Raw genomic sequence first — 23,891 nt, 5'->3', positions numbered from 1 at the left:
GACGCCTACATTATTTTGATTTGATCAACCCAAGAACACAGTATGTGTCTCCATTCATTTAGGTCTTATATTTCTTTCCTCAGCTTTTTGTGGTTTTGAGCATATACATCCTGTGTATGTTTCGATAGACTGGAATGGGGGAAGCGATTGTAAATGGTACCTGCGGGTGGTTTCTGTATTTTGTCTTGTTATGTAATTGTTCATTGCTAGCATGCAGAAAGTTGCTTGATTTTTTTGTGTTCAGCTTCTATGCTGTGACAACATTGAATTCACGTATTGGTTCTAGGAGGTTTTTTTCTGTAATTTCATGGGATTTTCTACATACATAATCACGTCATTGTGAATTGGAAGTTTATTTCCTCCTTCCTGACCTTTCTTTTTTCTTTCCTTACTGGAGTGACTAGGACTTCTAGCAAAATACTGAGTAAACAGAGGGGAGAGTGGATATCGTAGCCTCATTCCTGGTCTTAAGGAGAAAACATGTAGTCTTTCCTCATTAAGCAGGATGGAGGGTGTAGGTATCTTTGTAAGATGCTCTGTATTGTGGAGTTGTTTCTAGAGAAAGTATTGTAAGTCCTGGAGGGTGAACGGGGCAATAGCTGAAACGTCAGCAATGTTCTGGTCTCAAGGCTGTCGAACATGGTAGCATTATGAGCTACAGAGCCCCACGATCCCCCAGAGGACAGTTAAGATACAAAACCCGCTGTAATTCCCTGACACTCCTTAAAACTTCACGTACTCCCTGCATGCCTTCACGTAGCCACCAAATGTATGTCTGGTTAATGTCTAAAGGTCCATTGTGCTCTCTATCCATGCTTTGATATTCTTTGATCCTCTATCTAATGAAATATGAAATAAGGGCTATATGCAGTCTGCTGCTCTCTCACAGAGGCAGCCCTGCACACCCGCTCGGTCTAGTGTCTGAGAACTTCTTCAGTGCGTGGCCACACTATATCCAGGTTAGGAAAGTTCCCTTCTGGTTATAGTTTGCTGAATGTTTTTATCATGAATGGCTGTTGAATTTGGTCAGATGCTTTCTCTGCATCAATTGATATGATCATGTGGGTCTTTTTTTTTGATACACTAATATAATTTCTTAACTGATTTTTGAATTCTACACCAGCTTTGTATTTCCAGGATAAACCCAACTTGCTCATGTTGTATTATTCTTTTTATATATTATTGAATGATTTGCTAGTAGTGTCTTTGTCTGATTTTGATATCAGGGTAATGCCAGTCTGATGAAATGATTCAAGAAGTGGTCCCTCTCTTCTATTTCTTTGAAGAGGTTGTAGAATTGCTGTTATTTCTTATTATATTTCTACTACTTTTGTAGAATTTTTTAAAATTTAGATTCAAGTTAGCGTATAGTGTAGTAATGGTTTCAGGAGTAGAATTTAGTGATTCATCACTTACATATAACATCCAGTGCTCATCCCAACAAGTGTCCTCCTTAATGCCCATGATGCATTTAAGCTCACTCCCCCCCCCACACACACACACAACACCTCTCCAGCAATCTTCCGTTTGTTCTCTGTATTTAAGAATCTCTTATGGTTTGCCTCCCTCTCTGTTTTTATCTTATCTTTGCTTCCCTTCCTCTGTGTTCATCTGTTATGTTTTTTAAATTTGACATATGGGTGAAATCGTATGGTATTTGTCTTTCTCTGACTGACTTATTTTGCTTAGCATAATACGATCTACTTCCATCCACAGTGTTGCAAATGGCAAGATTTTATTCTTTTTAATCCCCGAGTAGTATTCCATTGTATATATATGTACCACTTCTTCTTTATCCATTCATCAGTCAATGGACATATGAGCTTTTCCCATAATTTGGCTGTTGTTGATAGCACACTGTTACTTGTTCTTAAGTGTGTGGTACAGTTTTCCAGAGAAACCGTCTGGGCCTGGAGATTTCTTTCCTGAAAGTTTTTAACAATGATATTTTAGAAATATATGTATGTTTTTCAGATTACCTGGGTGGTGGTTTTTTCTTTTTTTGGTTTTGTTGGGTTTTGTTTTGTTTGGGTTGAGCTTTAATAGTTTGTGTCTTTCAAGCAATTTTTCTGTTCCATCTCAATTACCAAATGTAAGTGCATAGATTATTTGTTAGAATCCATTCAAATTCTCTGGATTCTGTAACCTATTTCATTCTGGATATTGGTAAGTTGTGTCTTTATTTTACTTATCTTTCTTTTTGTGTCAGTCTGGATAGAAATTTATGAATTTTATTGACCTTTTCGAAGAACCAGCTTTTGGTTTCATTGACTATCTCTATTCTTTTCCTGATATTTGCTCTAAACCCTGTTTTTCTTATTTGCTTGCTTTAAGTTTATTTTTATTTCCTGTTTCTAGTTTCTTAAGGTGGAAGCTTTCATTATTAACGTGGGTCCTTTCTTCTTTCTAATACAAACATTTGATGCGGTACATTTAACACTAAGTACTGCTGTAGCTGCATCCTGCAAATTTGGATATGTTGTATTTTCATTTGCATTCAGTTCATCTGATAAACGGTTAGTATCCAAAATATTTTCTAATTTCCCTTGAGCCTTGCCATTTGCACCATGGGATTATTTAGACATGTATCGTGTAATTTCCTTGTGTTTGGAGATTTTCCTCTTCACATTTTCTTACATATTGGGTTTTTTTTTTCTTTTGCTCAGGCAACATTCTCTGTATGATTTCAACTATTTTATAACTTCTGATATGTGTTTCGTGACCCAGGATGCAGTCCACCTTGGTGAAACTTCCATATGTGAAGGGTTCTATACTTGTCAGTTTCATCCAGGTAGTTCACGGTGTTGTTCAGTTCATCCGCATATTGCTAATTTTCCTTCTATTCCTTCTGCATATGACTGAGAGAGTGTTGACCTCTATAACTGTTACTTGTAGATTTGTTCATTTATCCTTCAGTTCTGTCTGACTTGGTTATATATTTCGAAGCCTTGTTATTGGGTGTTGTGCAGAGAAGAGTTAACGTAGTAGGCCTGAAACTACTGTGCTTACAAACATCAGCATGTTGGCCCTTATCTTGCATCCGGGAACTTGAATTTCAGAAGGTTTCCCACCATTCCCTACCTGAGCAGGGTGCTTTATTCTTCCTAAACTGTCCAAACAATATGTTTCATGTTAAACATCTATGAAACATCTCAACACATAGACATCTATGAAAATACCTTTCCTTCTGGGAATCTGAAATCTTGGTCTGTGCTGGGCAGGCATCCATCCCAAACCTCTGACGCTGTGTTACTCACGAGGTGCCCTTGGTAGACAGCACTTCACATGAGTTATCATGATTTGTTGCTGAAGGCACAAATTGTGTGACTCTCCTGGGAAAGGACTCTTGGAAGCTTGCACTGGTTTCCTCCAGATGTTACCCAGGGCACCATTTCCCCTGGGCAATTTTGCTTTCTATCCTTTTGCTGTAATAAATCTTAGCCCTGAGGATGACCTTCACGTCCTCCTGGGGATGCAGCAAAAGCAAGGGTGGTCTTGGGACCTCCGAAACCATGGTGGCAGCCATGGGACTCACTAGCAGGAAAACCCTGACTCACTAAAATATGGTGGAAGACTTTGCGTAAAGAAAGGATGGCACGGTAGAGATGATAAGCTGCTTGTGCCTCAGTGACTATGGATGTGCCCACGATATGAAAGAGCAGCTGAGGGGCGCCTGGGTGGCGCAGTCGGTTAAGCGTCCGACTTCAGCCAGGTCACGATCTCGTGGTCCATGAGTTCGAGCCCCGCGTCAGGCTCTGGGCTGATGGCTTGGAGCCTGGAGCCTGTTTCCGATTCTGTGTCTCCCTCTCTCTCTGCCCCTCCCCCGTTCATGCTCTGTCTCTCTCTGTCCCAAAAATAAATAAAAAACGTTGAAAAAAAAATTAAAAAAAAAAAAAGAAAGAGCAGCTGAGCTGTTCTGAAAGGTAAATGTTACACACGGAATGCAAAAATAAAAGGTCCAAGTCCAAGAGCGTTGGCTCACTGCATGCCTTGGCTGCTTTAGCCATGCTGGATGATATGAGGTGAACAAGTGTAGCCAACTTATGACTTGGGTCTTTATTCTCTGGAGGCCAGGGAAAAGGATCCAGACCTTCCCAAAGGTGAACAAAAATGTTGAAAGTTTAACTTGCTGTCTCCTGCACGTGGGAGAAGACAAATTTAATTTGTTGCCTGGGCTAGAAAAAGCTTTACATAAACTAGAGGCAAAGACGGAGGGGAAGGCATTCCAGCCTTTTCTTCAGCTGGCTTACTGCTGCTGTGGCTGTGCCTCCCGGCATTCCAACCAGGATGTCCCCTGTATGGTCACCCGGTAAGTGTCCACTTACTGCTAGGAGTTTCAGTAAACTTGCAGTGAGAGCGAAAAGGGAGGATTTAAAAGTGGCTTTGTACTTTGTGGCTGTTGGTGCCTGGGTGTCTGAGAAAACTGATGTAAGATGTTAGGCAGGGCCACTGTTCAAAGCAGCTGCCCCCAGCAAGGGTATGACCTGTTCTAGCCTGGTTGCTGGATAAAGGAGAGAGACAAAAGGGACAGGAGGTGATGTAAACCCATTTTGAAAATTTTGAAAATTCAGAATTTCATCCTGAACAATTCCTAATGATCATGAGTCTTTCTCATTATGTAATAGAGTTTTCTATGAAAATATTTGGGTCCCTTTTGCTAACAGGCCCTCCTTACAAAAGGTTTGGAGGAGAGCAGGGGATAAATAAAGTCAGGGAAAGGTTCAGTTTCAGAATTGTACGCACTGATCTTGTAACAGTGGAGAAAACAAACCTGGCACCTGGGGAGAAGCAGAGGGAAGAGGCGAGGACATTAATGGCCTGTGTCTGTCCAGACTATTCTTGGAAATTTTCTATTATTTGTTAAGGAAACACTCTCAGTGCAGCCTTTGCAAGCCTTTGTGAGCACTGCGAATGCAAATTGACTCCTGAGCCTCGAGCCATACCTGCCAGAGCTCTGACTGTGGGACAGCAGGGGTGGCCCCAGCTCCTGGGCATTGCACGCATGGCACCTCCACGTGACCTCCACCCTCAGAGAGAGGATGAACTGGTGTCGTGGACAGACACAACTTTGGGAAATAACTGCCTCCAGGCATCCCTCTAAAACCAAGGGCTCAAATGAATATTCCAAGTGGACAGGGAGTCCTAGAGGGGAAGGCCCGTGGCGGGAGGCCACATTGAGGCCCCGGTGAGCCGTGTTGCCGGATTCGGTGTATGTCCAGCTCTGGGCTCCCTAACGATTGTAAACTCTGTTTCAGGAGAATCACGTGTGCCCGCTAGGATTACCCTTCCTGTGTGTGTGCCCTGACCAGCCCGACACTGCCTCAGCCTGGAAGACTTTCAGGTCAGGTTCTGCTTCTCGACCGGTGTGTGCTGTGCCTGAATTTGTGCATCAGGCCAGCTAAAAAGAAGGTTTGTACAGAAAAACTAAGCAGTAAGTTACCTGTTTTTCTACATTAGACCTTTGTGGTTAGTGCAAATTGTTTTAACTGGTTAAATCTAGGACCCCTGAGGGATGTGATGGAGATCAGTCCTGCAGGCTGGTCTTACCCTACCACATTGGTCCTAAGACTGAGACCTGTGGCACGTCCCTCCTGCCCTCTGCAGACCGGCATCTGTGTGGTTCATCATCATGACACTAGGTCCATTCATTCCCATTTGACTTCAATTCCACAAGTGTGGACTGGCCTTCTGCCGAGTGTCAGGTCCTCTGGCCTGAAGACACCAAGAGGTGTGTTTCCAGCCTTCCACGAGGCAGACACGAGGGAGACAGATATGGAAACAAAGTGGCAATGTTCAGTGACCGCTGGCAGATCACATTGTGAACATCTCCCACTTAATTCCTCCGGTCCTTTCACAGCATAACCTGGAGAAGACCCATCCGGTCAGTACACTTGGGTTCCCCTCATTCTATTTCCTGCACGCACAGCCACAGATACCAAGTGATACTGGCATGTTGTATGAGACGCAAAGCCATGAACAGAATTGCTTTCATTGATGTATTTTCCAAAACAGTCAAGGATTATTGGTACCTTCCCAGGTAAAACAACATGCAAGTATCCCTCAATTTACAGGGAAGTTAACATTTATGGAAAATCCACCTTATGTAAGTCTCTGTCAAAAAGATTTGCCTCCCTGAAACTTTCCCTTTTTAAATACTGATACTTCCCTTTAATCGTTTCAACAATCACAGTCTCCCTCTGAAATTTTCAAAATGTGCCATTGTGGTTATAACCCACATAATATGCTGGTCCTTGCCTGGATTTGGTGAGAGGAAATACCATGGCAGCATGGTACTCCCAGGAAGTACTCCCTAGGAAGGATTCCGGGCACCCTCATCCTCTGCCTGCTTTCTGTGATAAGAACGTGTTTCAGGGACAGCTGAGATGTGAGGTAAAGCTTCATTTCAGAGGTCACCACTGCTGTGGAATGTCCACGCCCGGATGGTTTTGTGCTCGTCTTGGCTCTTAGCTCCTGGGACTGGGGTTCTCCTCCTCATTGATGACAAGCCTTTCTAGGTATGGACACCATAGTAAGGGCCTGGGCAAGGGCTTTAAGCTTCTGTCCTGTTCGGGACAGCAGATGATATCACAGGACAGCTGAAAGGACAAGAGGGAGATGATCTCCTAAGGTCAAAGGCAGGTTTTTGATAGGTGAAGGGAAGACATGCACCCAAGTTCTGGTTGCTCCAGGCTGACGTGGAGTGGAGTGTGGGTGTAAGAATGAACCAAAGGCTGAGAGGACATGGGGAGAATAGATTGCATAACCTCACATCATATGGTTTACGTGGTCCTCAGAAAAAGCCCATGCCATCATGAGAACTTAATGTCATCTTCTGTCACCAACCCTACCCACTGGCCACGAAGAGAATGGATTTGAGATAGACCGAAGCTTTCATGGAGAAAGTCCAGTGGGGTCGTGATGTCCTCTCAGAAAATCTGCCCTGCCCTTGGTTTGAGTCTCAGGCTGTGCTCATTATGTTCTGCTTTCTGTGTGCTTTCAGATTGGTCTCTCATGTGTGTGTTTGTCTGGAAAGAGTCAGTACGTTAAAGTCAGGCTTGCTACCACAGGGATTTAATAAAGTTCTTGAGAGTCTCCTAGGCAGAGTTAAAAATCACAGATTCTAGGGCACGTGGGTGGCTCAGTTGGTTAAGTATCCGACTCTTGATTTCGGCTCAGGACGTGATCTCACAGTTCGTGAGAATGAGCTCCGCATTGGGCTCCATGCTAACAGTGCAGAGCCTACTTGGGATTCTCTCTCTTCCTCTGTCTCTGCTGCTACCCGACTCACGTGCATGTTCGCTCTCTTGCGTGCGCTCTCTCTCTCTCTCTCTCGATAAGTAAACATTTTTTTAAAAATCACAGATTCTTAACATTGTGACCACGCTAAATGAGATTCACTGGGTATGGATCATAGCATGTGCATTTTTAAAAAGTTCTTGGGTTCTGACTTAGGAGGACTCCTTGTCTGGGAACTACTGGAGCAGGGCAGTGGTCCCGTTTTTCTGCTGCCTGGCTTCTCTCTCCATTGTTGTGAGGGTGCAGAAGTGACAACAGTTTGGTGCCTTCTCTGATGCACAAACCCAAGAACTTCAGCTAGGAGACTGATGTGCTGTCTGCTGTACTAACAAGGCTCGGAGAGTTATTGTTTCCACAGAGTATCCTGAATCCAGTCCCTGTCAAGCTTCCATCTAAGTGATTGCTGTTGAAATCAAATTTCTGTATACCATGCAGTTCCGTGCTATAAAATCAGTTTGTGTTATATGTTAGGTGTAACTCTAAATATTTTGCAGTGGCCCTTGGATCCTAATATTGACTGAACAAGTACACAGTACAGTGAATTTTCTGCAACCTGTGCCTGCACCACTTACGGCCCGATGCCACTGAGCAAGTTACTTAACATCTGTGTGCCTCGTTTCCATTAGCAACGTGGAAACACTAGTTAGTAGTAAGTGTAGCTACTTCTTGGGGGCAGTTTAGAGTACTGACTGTGTTAAGACAAGAAAAGTCATCAGGACAGTGCCCGGCATGTGGCAAATTGCCGATCAATTCTAGCCGTTGTTGTTACTGTTGTTGTTCCCACATTTCCGGGAAGCATGTTCTGGAAAGATGGTGTCAAGACTACCCTTTGACTCACTGGAAGGACTTAGCACTATCACTTCGGCTCCTTGGGGACTCAGGAATTGAGTCTGTGGGGCACGGTGGAGGGCATGTTTTTATTAGCATAACGAGTATTCAGCTCTCCTTATGGGCCATTGGGAAGCCTAAATGCAATGCTTGGTTGCATCATCGTGGGTTCCTATGGAAAACTTGAATGGAAACTTCTCTAGGAAATTAGAACGAATGACCTGTTTGCACATTTTGTACAGTGTTTGGAAAATGAAGTGGTCACTGGATGATGATAGAACACGAGTGTATAAATTTGCGTAAACATTTCAAAGAGTGAAATGTAAAGGCCAAGGACCTCATCATGTGGTGGCTTCTACAGCCGTTAGTTGTATTGAACTCCTATTGGGAGTTCAGTCTGTTGGGAAGATGTGAATCTGGTAAAGATACGAAACCGTTAACAGTCCAGTTTTCATCAGTAACATTTGTTTTTCTTCCACTCATATTCATTATTCATTTAACAAAAGGCTGGTGTATTAGTATTTTCTGAACTGAGTCATGAGGAGGTGGTAAACAGTGTGTTTGGAGAGTCTTAGGAAAGGTGCAGTGAGGAGAGAATGGGAGTGGAGGATGAGGTGAAAGTGTGCAGGGGGCAGGCAGAGAGAAGGAGTAGCAAACAGGTGGGAAGGATAATGGATACAAGCAGAAGGAAAGAGACAGGAATACAAGCTCACACTTCAGGAGGCTTACTACAGGCCTGGATTTGTTTTTAGCTCTTTCCCACACAGCTCTTTCTTGCTGTGTGTTTTAGCTCACAGCAATGATTTTAAAATTCATGGAGTATCCACTGCAGCACTGTGAGGTAAGTGTTTTTAAGGGTATCGTCCCTTGTTCCATCCAGATGAGGAAACTGAGACCCGTAGAGGTTAAGGGGTGAAGTAACTTACCCAGAGCCACCTACTCAGCAAGGGCAAGGTCAAGGTCAGGGTTAAATCCAGGTCAGAGAAAAACATAACAGAGACATGGAATTTGGCCATAAACTGCAGTGCACCTCAGTGTCCAGTGTCCTTTGGTTCAAAAGACAGGTGAACATGTAAGACAGCTTATCCTGATTACACTGGATCAGTGCTTGGATAGAACATGATGTCTCAGGTGCACGAGAGACTGTGAGGTGACGAGTCAATACAGGCACATCACTAAGTCGGGATCTGGTTCATATCAAGGTCTATACACGCGTTTGCTGCGGCAGATTTCAGCGTTGGTATCCTCATCATGATCATTATGGACAGTAGTTTATGGTATATATAATATTTGGAAACAGAACAACAGATAAAATCCTATAGATTTTAAAGTCGTTTTTCTAAAGACTCGATCTCTTTGGTATCTTGACATTTCAAGATAATGAATTGCTTTGATATCCTTGCCAGCTGAAAACCCGATCAGTGCATTTAAAGCGGAGGAGAGCTATGTGGGACAGTAGAGCGGAGCAGTGAGGGAAGCAGAGAGGTTTGGATGGAAGGTTAGCTAAGTCTGCAAGGGCTATGAAAATGCCACAGACGATGCAGGCCAAAACCAAACCAAATCAGACAGCAACTTGCTTGTCCCTAAGAAGAGACAGTTGTGCTATTGAGATAAGCATCTCTATTAAAATTTCTTAGACTTTTGCTCTCTTTTGGCCCCCGGGGTGCAGTGTGTGGTTCTTATAAGGTAGCACTGCTTTGGTCACGCTGTGGGTGAGAGTGGCAGCCTCACCTGAAGCATTCTCCGTTTGTGGGCCACCTGGAGCACGTTACTTGAAGTCTGGAGGCCTGCAGATTCATAAGAGAAAACAGAAAGCAAATACATAGTACAATAGTTAGATCCAGCCACCTCCAGTAGAGCCCTACATAGCAAGTGAGATGCAGGCACAGGTGTTGTAGTCATTGGTTGGGAAGTAGCAGGGTTGGGTGGGTGACTCAAAGAAGAAGCATGGAAGTGAGTACAAGGTGAGAAAACACATTAAGAGGGGACAAACAGCGAAAATCCCGTTTTCTGGCCTTGCTTTTCTGCTATGAAAATAGAGTGCTCTAGTATTGTGGGGAGAGGTTACCCTGGTCCGAGGTCCGGGAGGGAATCGCTGCACTTAGGGATGAGCATTCTGATGACCCGCCATGAACAGTAACGAGGGGACACTGAGTGTGTGAAGGCACGAAGGTCTCAGCCTTTACCATAGACAGATTCATAAAGTTTCTTAGCCTTGCTGAGAGTAACGCTGCCTCACCTTACAGAAGCTCGAAGCCGCCATCTGGCAACACCACTGGTGCTCCTCCATCTCCTGATCCAGCTGGGGGTGGCTGCCCAGGCACTGCTCCCTGAGCTGCATAAGTATGATGGTAACCGTGTGTGTGTGTGTGTGGCAAATATAGGGTGAGAGACTCTATTCATTTAACTATGATTCACTAAATAAGCTTCAGCTCTTACCTAGACACTGTAGACACTGTGTTGGGTGCCTGGGAGATACAGTAAACAAAGACACATCACTGCCTTCGTGGAGTGAGTTTAAGCCAAATCATTCGAGAATAATCTAACAATCATATAAGTCAATGTAAAAATTACTACCGTGACTAGTGGTACCAAAGAGGTGTGTTTTATTGAGGTCTGATTGATAGGTAAAGCTATAGGTAAAGGTATTCACATGTACAACCCTTTCTTCTTGTTGGTGTGGTTGTTATTATGTGATTATCATTAGCGGTAAGAACACTTTTAACATAAGATAATCTCTTAGCAATTTTAAGTATATAACACAGTATTGTTAGGTAAAGGCACTACGCTCTGTAGGTCTCCAGAACATACTTCTCTTTCATAGTTGTAACTTTGTACCTTTGACCATCACCTCACCATTTACCCCTCCCCCTTACCCCTGGCAGCCATTGTTCTACCCTCAGCTTCTAGGAGTCTGACTATTTTAGATTGCACGTAGAAGGGAGATGGCCCAGTATTTGTCTTTCTGTGTCTGGTTTATTTTAGTAGCCATCAAGTCCTCCACGTCCAGATGACATGCTCTTATCTGTGTAAAACCCTGAAGATTCTGACAAAAAGAAATTGTTATACCTAAGGAACCAATTCAGTAACATTACTTTCATTTTTAAAAATAGCTTACTGGATATGAGATTCTTGGTTGTTGAGCATTTTTTAATTTTTTAATTACCCAGTTCCTTCTGGCCTCCATATTTTCTTCTGAGTAAACTGCTATTAATTGTATTTCCCTCATAAGTGACTGGTCATTTTCTCTTGTTGTTTTCAGGATTTTCTCCTTGCCTTTGGCTTTCAGCATGTTTACTGTGATGTGTCTATGAATCTCTCATTTATCCTACTTGGAGTTCATTGAGTTGCTTTCAGGCACTGTTTCTTTGAATATTTTTTTCTGCTCCTTTCTGTCTCTGTTCTGGTACTCTCCTGCATCCGTGTTGGTGTTAAGAGTGTTCCATATGTTTGTGCAGCTCAGTTTATTGCCCTCATTTGTTTTCCTCACTTTCTTCAGACTGTATAATCGCTGTCCATCTGTCTTCAAGATTGCTAAATCTTTCTCTGGTAGTTCAACTAGTGTCGATCTCCTCGAGTGAATTTTTCACTTTAGTTACTGCACTTTTCAACTGCAGAACTTGTATTTGGTTCTTTTTTAAATAATTTTTCTCACTTTATTGTTATTCTGTCTTTGATGTGACATTTTCATCATACCTTCCTTTACTTTTTTGATTGTGGTTTTCTTTGTTCTTTGGACCTGATTATAGCAGCTACTTTGAATTCTTTATCAAATCTGACATCTGGTTGCAAGCACCGGCAGTTTCTGTTGCTTATTCATGCTTTCCTGTTTTTTGAATTATCATAATTTTTTTCTTGTCTAACTATCTAAAATATTGGAGCAGTACTGGGTACTGATCCATCCCACCCCTTCCTGGGTTTGTTACTTCTATTTCCTTGTCTAGTTGTTTAGTGTCTAGCTGGTTTATTTTAGTGGAGTCTGTTTTCTCTCCTTACTCTCCCCCACCCCCACCCTTGTGTTAGGCTTCAGATTTTAGTCCTCAGGGAGAGACGACTTGGGGATGCCTACTGTCCCCTTGGGATGTCTGGTTGCGTCAGGTTCTCTCTGATTGTCTCTTTGCCTGACCACACCCAGCTGTTCCGGTTCGCTGAGTGTGGGCTACTTGTTCAACCGTTTTCAGCGATACCCTGGATATATTGCTTCATAATATAAACCAGTGAAATCCGTGCTCCTTTGAAGGGCTAGCTGCTGAAGTTACTGTTTCAGAGTTTTTCTGACCCTAGGCAGGCTCCTTGCAGCTGTCTCTTCTCCCTGATTGTCTCAGGTAACCCGGCCAGCCTACAGTTGATCCTCTATGTCCAAGACTTCTACCAGTCTCCTACCGTTTGCCTTGTACCACAACCTCCACTGTTTTGCAAGTGCCCTTAGACTTGCTTGACCTTCTCCTCAACACCCCTTTGCAAATGAACTTTGTTCCTCTGAGAGGAGCTATCTGCTTCAAAACCTCTGAGCCACAACTCTGTAGTTGGGGAGTGGGGACAATGGCAGCACATTCTTTCTCCTGTTTTTCAGCATTACACTATGTAGCGTTGCTTTTGAAAATTTCCATCTTTAATTGTTTATGGCTGGTATATGGAAGCAGAATTTACTTTTACATACTGACTCTGTGTCTCTTCACGTTGCTAAACTCGCTTCTTAATTCAAGTAATGTTTTATGGGTTTTTCTTACAGATTCAGGTGTTGCCAGTAAATAATGACTGTTTTACTTCTTTATTTCTTTACTTCTTTATTTCTGCTTGACTTTTTTATTGGCTAGAACAGCTAGGAAAATATTGACTAGAAGTGGTGAAAGTATGCATACTTACCTTGTTCCCTGTCTCAGGAGGGAAACATTCAGACCTTCAGGATTAACGATTACAGTAGCTTTAGATATTTTTGTAGATGCCAGTTATCGGTTTAAGGATGTTGCCAATAAACTGAATGAATCTTGCCATCTCCCCAACATTCATGTTGAAACCTTTCTCCAGTATGATGGTGATTGGAGGTAGGGCCTTTGGGAGGTGATCAGGTCATTCAGGTGAAGCCCACATGAATGGCATTAGTGCCCTTATAAAAGAGACCCACCCCTGAGAGCTCCCTCAGCCCTCCCGCCATGTGAGGACAAGAAGTCAGCAGTCCGTGAAGCAGCAAGCAGGGCCTCACATCCCAAATCTGCTGGCACCTTGATCTTGGGCTTCCTGGCATCTGGAAATATGAGAAATAGATTTCTCTTGTTTTTAGAAGTCATCCAGTCTGTGGTAGTTTTGTTGCAGCAGCCCTAGGAGACTAAGCTAGAAATCCTTCTTTATTCCTAGTTTGCTAGGAGTTTTTATCAAGTAAATTTATCAAATAAATACTCTTTATGCATCTATTGAGATGCTTATATATTTTTAGTCTGTTATTATGGTCAGTTAGCGTGAGTGATTCTGAAACATTGAACCACTCTCAAAGCTGTGGAACCATTTCACTATGGTATTTTGTCTTTTTTCTATATTGCTGGTTTCAAACAGCTGATATTTTATTTTGGATTATTGCATCTGTGGTCATGAGTGCTATTGCTCTTGTTAGCCTCAAAAGTAGAACAGCCAGTTATTTTACCAGCAAAATGAGTTTATTCAGGAATAGCAGAGAATTACAGTTTGGAACAAGCAACCTAAGGCAAAATCCTAGGCAAGTCCAATAAGCAAAGTAGAGGAACGTTATTTTATGGAGAAGAAGGAGGAAGTTGGAAGGGTTGTTTTGAATGAAAGCCCATTGAAGAAAAGCAAGAGTTCAGGGTAATGACAGTTTCTCATTGGCTGAGTTGGAGGCGTAGTCAGTATCTTACAGGACATGCAATGTACATCTTTTCCTGTTGGGGCCTACATGATTCTTTCATGTTGATTATTCTTCTGTTGGGTCTATAACTGACAGTTCTTCCTGTAATTGATGTTGAAGTGGTATGGTTCTCCCTTCTAGGCTCTGGACTCTAGTGAGGTTTCTCTTTTTTTTTTTTCCAGAGTCTAATTTATTTTCTTAATTTTTTGTCTTGCTTTCATATCAGGATATTGCTGGCTCTATAACATGTGTTAGGAAGTGTGACCTCATCTTCAGTTGCCTGGAAGACTTTTTGTTCAAACCTGCATTATTTCTTTCATATGTGTTTGATAGAATTTAAACAGTGAAACCATTCAAGCCTTGAGTTTTATGTGAGGGAAGGGTTTTTGTTTTCTGTTTGATTTAGTGAATTCAATCTCTGACAGATATAAGGCTAGTGGTGTTATTTTCTTGACTGGGGCCTGCGAGCTAGGGCCTTTCAAGGAGTTTTCCCATTTCATCTTTTTTTTTGGATAATATTTTCAATAATATTTTCTCATCCACTTCATGTCTGAAAGATCTGTATTGATGTCTCCGCTGGCAGCAGTGATACTAGTAATCCATGTCACTCTGCCCTCATTCCTTATTATCAGTCTGGCTAAACCTATTAGATTTACTGGTCCTGTCACAGAACCAGCTCTTAGTTTCACTGATTCCTTTGTATCGATTTTATGATTTCTAGTAGGTCGATTTCTGTTCAAACCTTCATTATACTTTTTCTGCTTCCCTTAGGTTTAAATTGATTTTGCTTTTCTAATTTCTTAAGGCGACAGTTTAGACAGTTGATTTCAGACAGTTCTTCTTTTCTAATGTAAATATTTAATGATAAAAATTCCCCTCAATGCATTGTTGTAGATTCACCTTACAGATTTTGACATACTGTGTTTTGGTTTTCTACTTCTTGCAGGTTCTTCTTTGATCCCTGCATTATTGAGAAAGGCCATTTAATTTCAAAATATTCTGTGGTTTTCCAGATACCTTGCTGCAATTAATTTCTGTTTAATTCTTTGCGGTCAGAGAACCCAGTTTGTATGATTTCAGCCCTTTAGAAGTTGTTGAGATTTACTTTATGGCACAGAATATGGCCTGTCTTGTGAACCTTGTGTGTGCACTTCAGAAGATGGTGTCTTGTGCTGTCCTTCTGTAAGCATCCGTTAGGTCATGGCTGTTGATAGTGTTGCTCCACTGCTCCATATAGTTTCTGATTGTGTTGTCCACTTGTACTGTCAGTTGTGGATGGGGGAATGTTGAAGGCTTCAGCTAACTGATTTCTCTGTTTTTCCTTTTAGTTTTATCAGTTTTTAGCTCTTGTATCAGTTTTTACTAATGCATGCACATTCATGATTTTTGGATCTTCTCGATGACTGGACCTCTTTTATTCAGTAACATCTGTCTTTTCCCCTTGTGATAATCCTCATTCTGAAGTATATTCTCTGTAATATTAATTTAGCCCTTCCAGCTTTTCCTGTGATTCACGTTTGCTGGGTGTATGTGTCTTAGTGTGTTCGGGATGCAGGAACAAAATACCACAGACTGGGAGGCTTATAAACAAACTTGGTATCTCACGGTTTTGGAGGCTGGAAGTCCAAGATCAGGGTGCCGGCATAGTTGGGTTCTAGTGAGGACCCTCTTCAAAGTCACAGATTTGTGGTTGTGTCCTCACATAGTGGAAGGACAAAGGATCTCTGGAACCTCTTTCATAAGGGCCCTAATCCTGTTCATGAGGGCTCTGCCCGAGGGCCTCATCACCTTCCAAAGGCCACACCTCCTAGGTTAGGAGGTATGGGGGTTAGGATTTAACATAGGAATTTTGGAGGAGACATCTTCAAACCATAGCATTATCGATAAATTTTCCTTTCAGTTACTTTTAACTCAATTTATGTATTCATATTTAAAGTGAGATTCCTTTTGACAGTACATAGTTGGGTCTTTCTATTTTTATCTAAAGTGACAAATTAGGTCTTTTAATTGATGTGTAGGCAGTGTACAATTAGTGTGTTAACAGTTTACATTTAAGTCTTCCATCTGGCTGTATATTTTATCCTATGGATATTTTATTCACATTTTCCTTTCCTATTCCCTCTATAATTTTGGATCAGTTGAACATTTGGTGTTATTCCATTTTATCTCCACAATTGGCTTACTAGTTATATATCTTTAAACATTTTTTCGAAACGGTTGCTCTAGGGTTCTAATATATATTGTTGCTTTTCACACTGTGCCTTCAAATGATATTATACCACTTCCTGTACACTGTCAGAATCGTAGGACTATGTACCTCCATGTCCTTTCTCCCAGCCTTAGTGCTATTGCTTTCTTGCATTTTATTTCTACCAAGGTCGTAAACCCCACAACACATTGTTACTATTATTTAGATGGTTCTCTTTTACTGAGATTAAATATAAGGAAAAAATTCATATACGCCCGCAACTTTACCACATCCAGCACTATTCAGTTCTTTGTATAGATCCAGATTTTCTTTGGATTTCGTTTGCTTTCTTCCTGAGGAACTTCCTTTAACGTGTTGTGTAGGGAAGATCTTCTGGCAATGAATTTTCTTAGCTTTTTTATTTCTTTGAAAGTTTTTGTTTCACCTTCATTTTCAAGAAACATTTGCATTAATCAGAAAATTCTGGCTTGCATGGATTCTGATCAGTCGTCTGCCCATTCTGTCCTGTTTGTTCCCTTGTATGTAATGTGTCTCTTCTTTTCCTTTTCTGTCACAGGATGTCAGTGTTGGTGTTTGAATCAGTCTTTCCATTAGTTGATTGGGCTTGAGTCCTGTGTTGCTATAATCACTTTAAATATAAAATAGACTTGGGAACCTGGGTGGCTCAGTCAGTTGAGCGTCTGACTTCTGCTCAGGTCATGATCTCCTGGTTCCTGAGTTTGAGTCCTGCATTGGGCTCCCTGCTGTCAGCACAGAACCCACTTCAGATCCTTTGTACCCTTCTCTCTCTGCCACTCCCCTGCTTGTGCTCGCTGTCGCGCGCGCTCTCTCTCTCTCTCTCTCTCTCTCTCCCTCAAAAATTAAATAAACATTTAAAAATAAATAAAAATAAATATAAAATAGACTTCAGGTTTGGGGTGCAAGATAGATCAGTATACAAAAATCAATTGTATTTCTGTACATTAGCAGTGAATAATCCAAATAAGTAAGTAAGAAAACAACTTCAGTTACGATAGAGTAAGAAGAATAACATATTTAGGAATTAATTTAACCAAGCAGGTGTGAGAGTTACACACTGAAAATTACAAAACACAGTTGAAAGAGATTAAAGCAAATTTTAAAAAATGGAAAGACTGTGTGTGTTCATCGATTGGGAGACTTGATATTGTTAAGATGGCAACATTCCCCAAATTGATCCAAGCATTCAGTGTAATCCTTATTGATATTCTAACTGCAGCTTTTTAGAAATTGAGAGACTGCTCCTGAAATTTATGTGGAAATTTCATGGACCCAGAATTAATTTAAACAACCTTGCAGAAGACGGCCAAAAGTGGAAGACTCGTGCATTCCCATTTCAAACATTATTTCAAAACTCCAGTAATGAATACAATGTAGTACTGATTTAAGGATACACTCAGAGATAAACAGAATGGAATTGAGAGTCTGGAAATAACCCGTCTGTCTATGGTGAGTTAATTGTTGACAACAGTGCCAAGACAATTAAATAGGGAAGGAGCAGTCATTTTAGTAAATGGTGCTGGGACAACTGGATAGTCAGCATTTAAAAGAATCAGTTTGAATCCAAACCTCGTACCACAGATAAAAATTAAGTCAAAATGGATCCAAGTCCATATGTAAGAACTAACACTATAAAACTTCTTCTGTAAGAGCGTGTAGGAGTAAATCTTTGTGACATTGGGTTAGGTGATGGATTCTTAGCTAGGACATCAAAAGCACAGATAATAAATGAAAAGTTAGGTAAAAATGGCTTCATCAAAATGAGAAAAAGTTTTTGCTTTAAAGGACACCATAAGAAAGTGAAAAAACCAAAAGAATGGGAAAAAGTATTTGTATATCTGATAAGGGCCCAGTAGTCAGAATGTAAAAAGAACTCTTGCAAGCTAAGAGTAAAAAGACAACCCAATTAATAATGGGATAAGGGAGGCACCTGGGGGCTCAGTCAGTGAAGTGACCAACTCTTGATTCTGGCTTAGGTCATGATCTCACGGTTCATGAGAGTAAGCCCCAAATCAGTCTCTGGGCCAACAGCATGGAGCCTGCTTGGGATTCTCTTTCTCGACCCCTCCCCCTGTTTGAGCATGTGCGTGTGCGCGCTCTCTCTCTCTCTCTCTCTCTCTCTCTCTCTCTCTGTCTCTCTCAATTAAAAAAATGGGCTAAGCATTTGAATAGACATTTCTATTAAAAAAGATCTGCAGATGCCAAATAAGCACATGAAAAGATGCTCAAAAATATTAGTCGTTAGGAAAACAAAAATTGAAAGCACTATGAATTACAACTTTCCACCCTGTAATATGGATATAATTTAAAAAGTGAAAATAACAAGTGTTGGGGAAGGTGTGGAATAATTGAAATCCTCATACATTGCTGGTGAGAATTCAAAATGGCACAGCTGCTGTGGAAAACAGTTTGGCAGCTCCTCAAAAAGTTAAACAGAGCTGCTGTATGACACAGTTATGCCATCGTAGGTATATATATCCAAGACAAATAAAGAATAAGCCCCCACAAAAACTTGTATACGAATGTTCCTAGCAGCATTAATCACAACAAAGTGCCAACAACCCAGTGCCAACCAAATAATGAATATATCACCTGTGGTGATGTATCCATATAGTAGAATATTATCCAGCCATAAAAAGAATGGAGTAGTGATACTTGCTGCAACATGGACGAAAACTGAACACGTTCTGCTAAGTGAAAGAAGCCAGACTCAAAGGCCACATAATGTAGGATCCTATTTAGTGGATATGTCCAGAATGGACAAATCTGTAGAGACATAAAGCTGCTAGTAAATGTCCAGGGCTCCTGGGAGGGGGGATTGGGCAGGGACTGCTAATGGCATAGGGTTTCTTCTGGAATTAGATGTTGGTGATGGTTGGCACAACCATATGTACATAGTAAAAGCCAACAAAAAAGGGTGAATTTTATGGAATGTGACTTACAGCTTAACAAAATGAAAAAAAATTGTAAAGGAAAGCATTTGCTTTTGAATATGATTTGGCCATTTTAGAAGTACAGTTGCCTACCCCAAAAGATGTAATATGCTGTCCAGGTCTTGCCTTCACCAGTTTGATCATCAGAGGTGACCACTGTAGTCTGATAGGTGTTTCCGTCTTGTCCCTGTTATCAGTATTTACAAATTGCACCTGCACATACATATACACTTACAGACACTGGTTGAGTTAGGATTACCACTGATCTGCTACTCCCCATTTGAAAAAATAATAATAATAATAAAATAAAAATCTCTGGTCAGTACAAATTTGCTCCTCTTATTCTGTTTCAAGGCCAGTGGGTGCTCCATTGTAGGATAGGAACACTTCATCTTTCATTTACCCTCCCAAAGGTCATTGACTACCAATGGCCATTTAGAGCCCACCCCCACTCCCCGAAATTTGCTATTCTCATTGTACACATACTTCTGTGGCTGTGTAAATATTTCTTTAAGACAAGTTAATAGCAATGGCAATTGCTGGATCAAGGAAACCTTTTGCTAAGGAAACATCTCTGAAGTACCTTCCTGTGTGCCTGATACCACTGTATGTGCTGGGGAGACATTAGAGAAGACCCACATATGTTCCTCTTTTCATGAAGCTGAAATTCTACTGAGGGTAGGGACACAGTAGAATCAAATTTTGATAGACGCCGTCAGAGAGCCCTGCAAAGTTCTTTTACCAAGTCACACTACCCTCGGTGTGACTGGAGTAACAAATGCCCCTTTGCTGGCACCCTAAGCACCCCATTCATGACGTGGGAGATGTAGACAGGAGGCTGGACACTTTATCTCAGGCTCTCTGCAAGATCTTGGCATATGCAAGTGGAATGATCCCTGTGGGGAGTTTAAGAGTAGTGAGACTATGATGGAAGGATGCAGCGCCCATTAGTTTTATTCCTGGGGAGGAGTGGAGCTGGAGGTGATGTGACCCCATCTGGGCAAATTACCAGGGTGTGGGGTGGCAGGAAAGGGTGAAAGGTTGCTAGAGGAGCAGCAGGTTGTACTTTCCTGTAATAGGATGTACCACTGAAGTCCCAGATGAAGCAGTCTCCTCTGGGAGGTACAGCTGGAGTGAGGGAGTCTTGTGTTCCCAAAGAAACCATTGCAGGCAGGGTGCAGGGGAGCTCACCACCATGCAAGGACCTCCACCTCTCCGGAGGTCACCATCGTCCCACTTCTGGCCCCAGCCCGTCAGCTGTACAGATTCTAACCAAGTAGGGACCAGGGAACATGGAAGAGGAGCACATGAATGGTTTCCTCATGGGTGAGCAGAGCAGAGATTAAGGACCACAGTAGACTGGTTAGTCTAGATGGGATTGCCTGCCAGGATCTTCCAAGGAAAAGAATCCCATTGGCTGGAGGTGGGGTGTCCTTCTCAGAGAGTTTATGGGTGCACAGGTGGGGCTTTGAAGAGTGGAGGTGGAAGTGGAGGGTTTGGAATCATGCCGTGGAACCTCAGGCTGCTCACCAGCAAAAGAGGCTGAAGATGCTACCCAGGTCAGTGGGATCACTGGCTTCTCTTAGTCTGTCCTTTAGTCAGTCTTCCTGCAACTTTTTTTTTAACAGTGCTTCCAGGATCCCACTATAGTGAAATGAGCCCAATAACAAATCACTAAATCTTTCTCCAGTGTCCTGTTATGTGTTCACCAGACTATAAGTCTTGGATGGGCAGAGATATTTCAAAGAGGGGCTCATGACCTACTCCAAGCCAGTTTCTCGAGGGAAACAAGGTGCCCTACTCAACCCAGAGAAGTGAACACTTAGAGGATAGGATTTTAAGCATGAGACAGGAGAGATGTTTGAGTGAGGGCAGGCAAGTAAGAGATAGGTGGGTTCTCATGTCCGTGAACTTCTCCCCAGTCGTTCCTTAAGCCCTGACTGTATTCACACCTGTGCCTGAAAGGCTGCAGATGCAAGACTGTGTTCCTGGGGGAGGGAAATTCACAATGGCATGAGAGATGGGCCAGTGTGTGTGTCCCCTGAGGAGGACAAGGTGCACGCACCAGGCAGGCCCAAGTCAGCCTCGCCGTGGATTCTGCCACGTGAGCAAATAGGCCTGCTCTGGTGTTGGCTTCATGGTGGGAGATCGGGGGGTGGGGGTGGGGGGAACGTATGCGCCTCACAGTTTGCACAAAGCCCCACAGGAACTGTGGACACCCTCATGCCACCTTCCCCTTTAAAGCAGAATTAGGCATTGAGAGAAGGGGACAGGTTTCCTTTGGGTGGATGGGGAGATGATAAGGTAGAGAAGTGGGTGGAACAGGGGCACCCTCAGTGGTCAGGTAAGTGGTCTGTGGCAGGTCATCCTGGCACGGCAGTGTGAACCCCTTCACCATCTCCTTCCCCCACTGGTGTTCACTGGCTTGCAACAGACCTGCTGACTGAAGGTGTCCTTGTGTTTGGGGCTCACATGGACACTGGGAAAATTGGGTGGCTGCAGTGCCTCCAAGGGTTAGGAGCTGAGAAGGCTGAAGCGAGCAGTGTGTTCAGGGTGAATGGGATGAGGGCCAGGCCTTCCACAAGACTGAGAGGGCGTGGATCTACCCTGAGCAGCATGGGACTGTCCTGTTCTGCCTTCCCCACAGGTTCCGATCCCCACAATGGGGCAATGGCTCCTCAGCAGGAGGGCTCTGGGGCCTTAAGGACAGTGGGAGTCTCCTGAAGATGGCATGAACCCTTCCAACCTAGAAGGTCTCCCCATTTTGATGGGTGGAGGGCTCTACTGTCTGTCAGACGTGTGAGCGGGGGCTTCCCTCCTAGTTGTGGCCTGGGACCAGTGCAGCTGAGTCATTGTCCAGAAACAGCCAATGATGGCAAAACCTGGGGTCATTTATCCCTGGGAAAAGAGGTTCCTCACGTGCCTGGATGGGTGCACTGGGATGGGGGCTAATACTGTGGAGACAGCGGTTTCCCAGAAAGGCTGTCTGTAATTCTGTATTTCAGTCTCTCTGTGCTATTCACTCATGGGGCTGGGTGAGACCTCATTGTGTCTCTAATTGACATGTGTCCTGTATGGAGTGACTTTTTGTGTTCAAAAACAAGATGTCGTTTTACGAGCCATTTTGGGGTCCAGGATTTGAGATGTATGAGCTGTGAGAGGGTCTGTGTCCAGTATGGGAGATCACTGAGCTGTGGAGGGTTGTGTGTCCAAGTGAGAGTTGTCTGGGCCATTAGGGGTCTCTCCTGGTGAGTGAGGTATGTGATCTGTTTTAGGTGCAGCGTGCAGAATGTAAGTTGTCTGGGGCTGTTCCCATTATGTATTTCAGGAATTAGGGTTTGAGCTCTCCTGAGGGTCTCTGTTGAGGTTGGCATATTTGAGCTCCTGGGGGCCCATATTCTAGGTTGTGAGATTGCAAAGGTTATTTGTCATGGGACAGGAGGTATCTGAGCAAGCTTGTGTTCACGGTACAGGTGTTTTGTGCTGTTTGTGTGTCTACATGCAAGGTTGTCAGCTCTGTGATTGTATGGCATCTGTGTGCAAGGTGTAAGGTCTATGAGCTATTAAGTTTCTATGTTGCAGGTTGTCAGGTTGCTAAAATGCATGTGGATCTGTATTATAGAATTTATCGCCTCTGAGCTGTTTTGTGTCTCTCCTCATATCTCGAGTTCCATAGGAGTTTGAATTCTGTGGGTGGTTTGATATTGTGTGTCCAATGCATTGAGGTTTCCTAGCTGCCTTCTCTTGGGTCTGTATCTCATCCACTCCAGCTTCGAACAACCTGGCTTCTTAGTCTAGGCCATTGAGTCAATGTGGTTGGCTTCCCTCAGTGTGTCAATGGGATATTTTGGGTTTTGAGAGCCATAGTGGGAGGCCCATGAAGTATCTGGGAGTCTGTGTCTAGGGTATGATGCTTCAGAGATCCGGGTCCCAGGGTGAGGAAACTCGCCTCTGTCTTCAGTGCTTTCTTCCAGGGATTGACACTTCTGAGCCACATAAGTGTTTATACCCTGATTAGAGAGCCTTTGTCACACACTGAAGTTCATACTTGAGGTATTTGTGGCCTCTTCCTGATGTTTCAGTCTGACAACTGTCCAGAAAGACGGAATTTGATCTGAGTTGACTGACTGAACTCGTCTGTTCCAGCTCCTAACAGCCTGTCTTCCTTGTCTAGACCATTGACTCTGTGTGGTTAGCTTCCCTGAGACCCTTCCCTAGGGTTGGGTTCTGCCAATCTCGAGCTTTAGCTTACCTATTTCATACAATCTCAAGTACAGTTTTAAATGTAGTCCATATTCAACTAAAAACAGTAGAACCAGTGCTTCCCTAAAAAAAACTATTCACAAAACATTTTGCTGAATCCCAGGAGGTTCCAGGTAAGACACTCCAATAGGAAGTTGTTCACAATCTGCTCCTTACAATATGGAATTTTAAAAAATCTTTTCTCTCTGTTACTGGTACCTTGAGAGGCTCGGGCAAGACAGGCCATTCACTTTTAGGTTTTTGACAAAACACCCTAACACTCACACGCGTGTGCACGTAGACACACACACACACACACACACACACACACACACGACCCACCCAATACATACATTAGTAGTCAATATAAGGAAATTGTATTGGAAATTTAAATGGAATTCTGTGATTAATTATAAAGCCAAGTTTCTCATCACACTTATATGTCTGCTGCCCAGGATTGGCTGTTTTTCAGCAAACTGGACAACCAAACATGCCTTCTTTTTGTAAA

General features: G+C 42.8%; 1 protein-coding gene across 29 annotated transcripts in view; it reads left to right on the top strand.

Annotated features, from left to right (window-relative positions):
• Positions 1–23,891, top strand: part of LOC131502943 (protein FAM156A/FAM156B-like) — a 50,287-nt gene that overhangs the window by 3,859 nt on the left and 22,537 nt on the right. For 11 of the 29 annotated variants that reach the window (XR_009257271.1, XR_009257273.1, XR_009257272.1 and 8 more), the window contains exon 2: positions 5,256–5,409. The exons of 2 other annotated variants lie outside the window; for them this stretch is intronic. The gene's annotated coding sequence lies outside the window, so the exon portion shown is untranslated. Of the gene's footprint in view, positions 1–3,903; positions 3,924–4,069; positions 4,310–4,354; positions 4,535–5,255; positions 5,410–17,510; positions 23,738–23,891 lie in introns of those variants that run through there. 16 more of the 29 variants (XR_009257277.1, XR_009257278.1, XM_058714207.1 and 13 more) reach the window with 8 other exon arrangements.

Source organism: Neofelis nebulosa, chromosome X (assembly GCF_028018385.1).
Source record: "Neofelis nebulosa isolate mNeoNeb1 chromosome X, mNeoNeb1.pri, whole genome shotgun sequence".
Classification (NCBI taxonomy): domain Eukaryota; kingdom Metazoa; phylum Chordata; class Mammalia; order Carnivora; family Felidae; genus Neofelis; species Neofelis nebulosa.
Note: the sequence above shows the minus strand (reverse complement) of the source record. Positions and strands in the feature narration are given on the sequence as shown.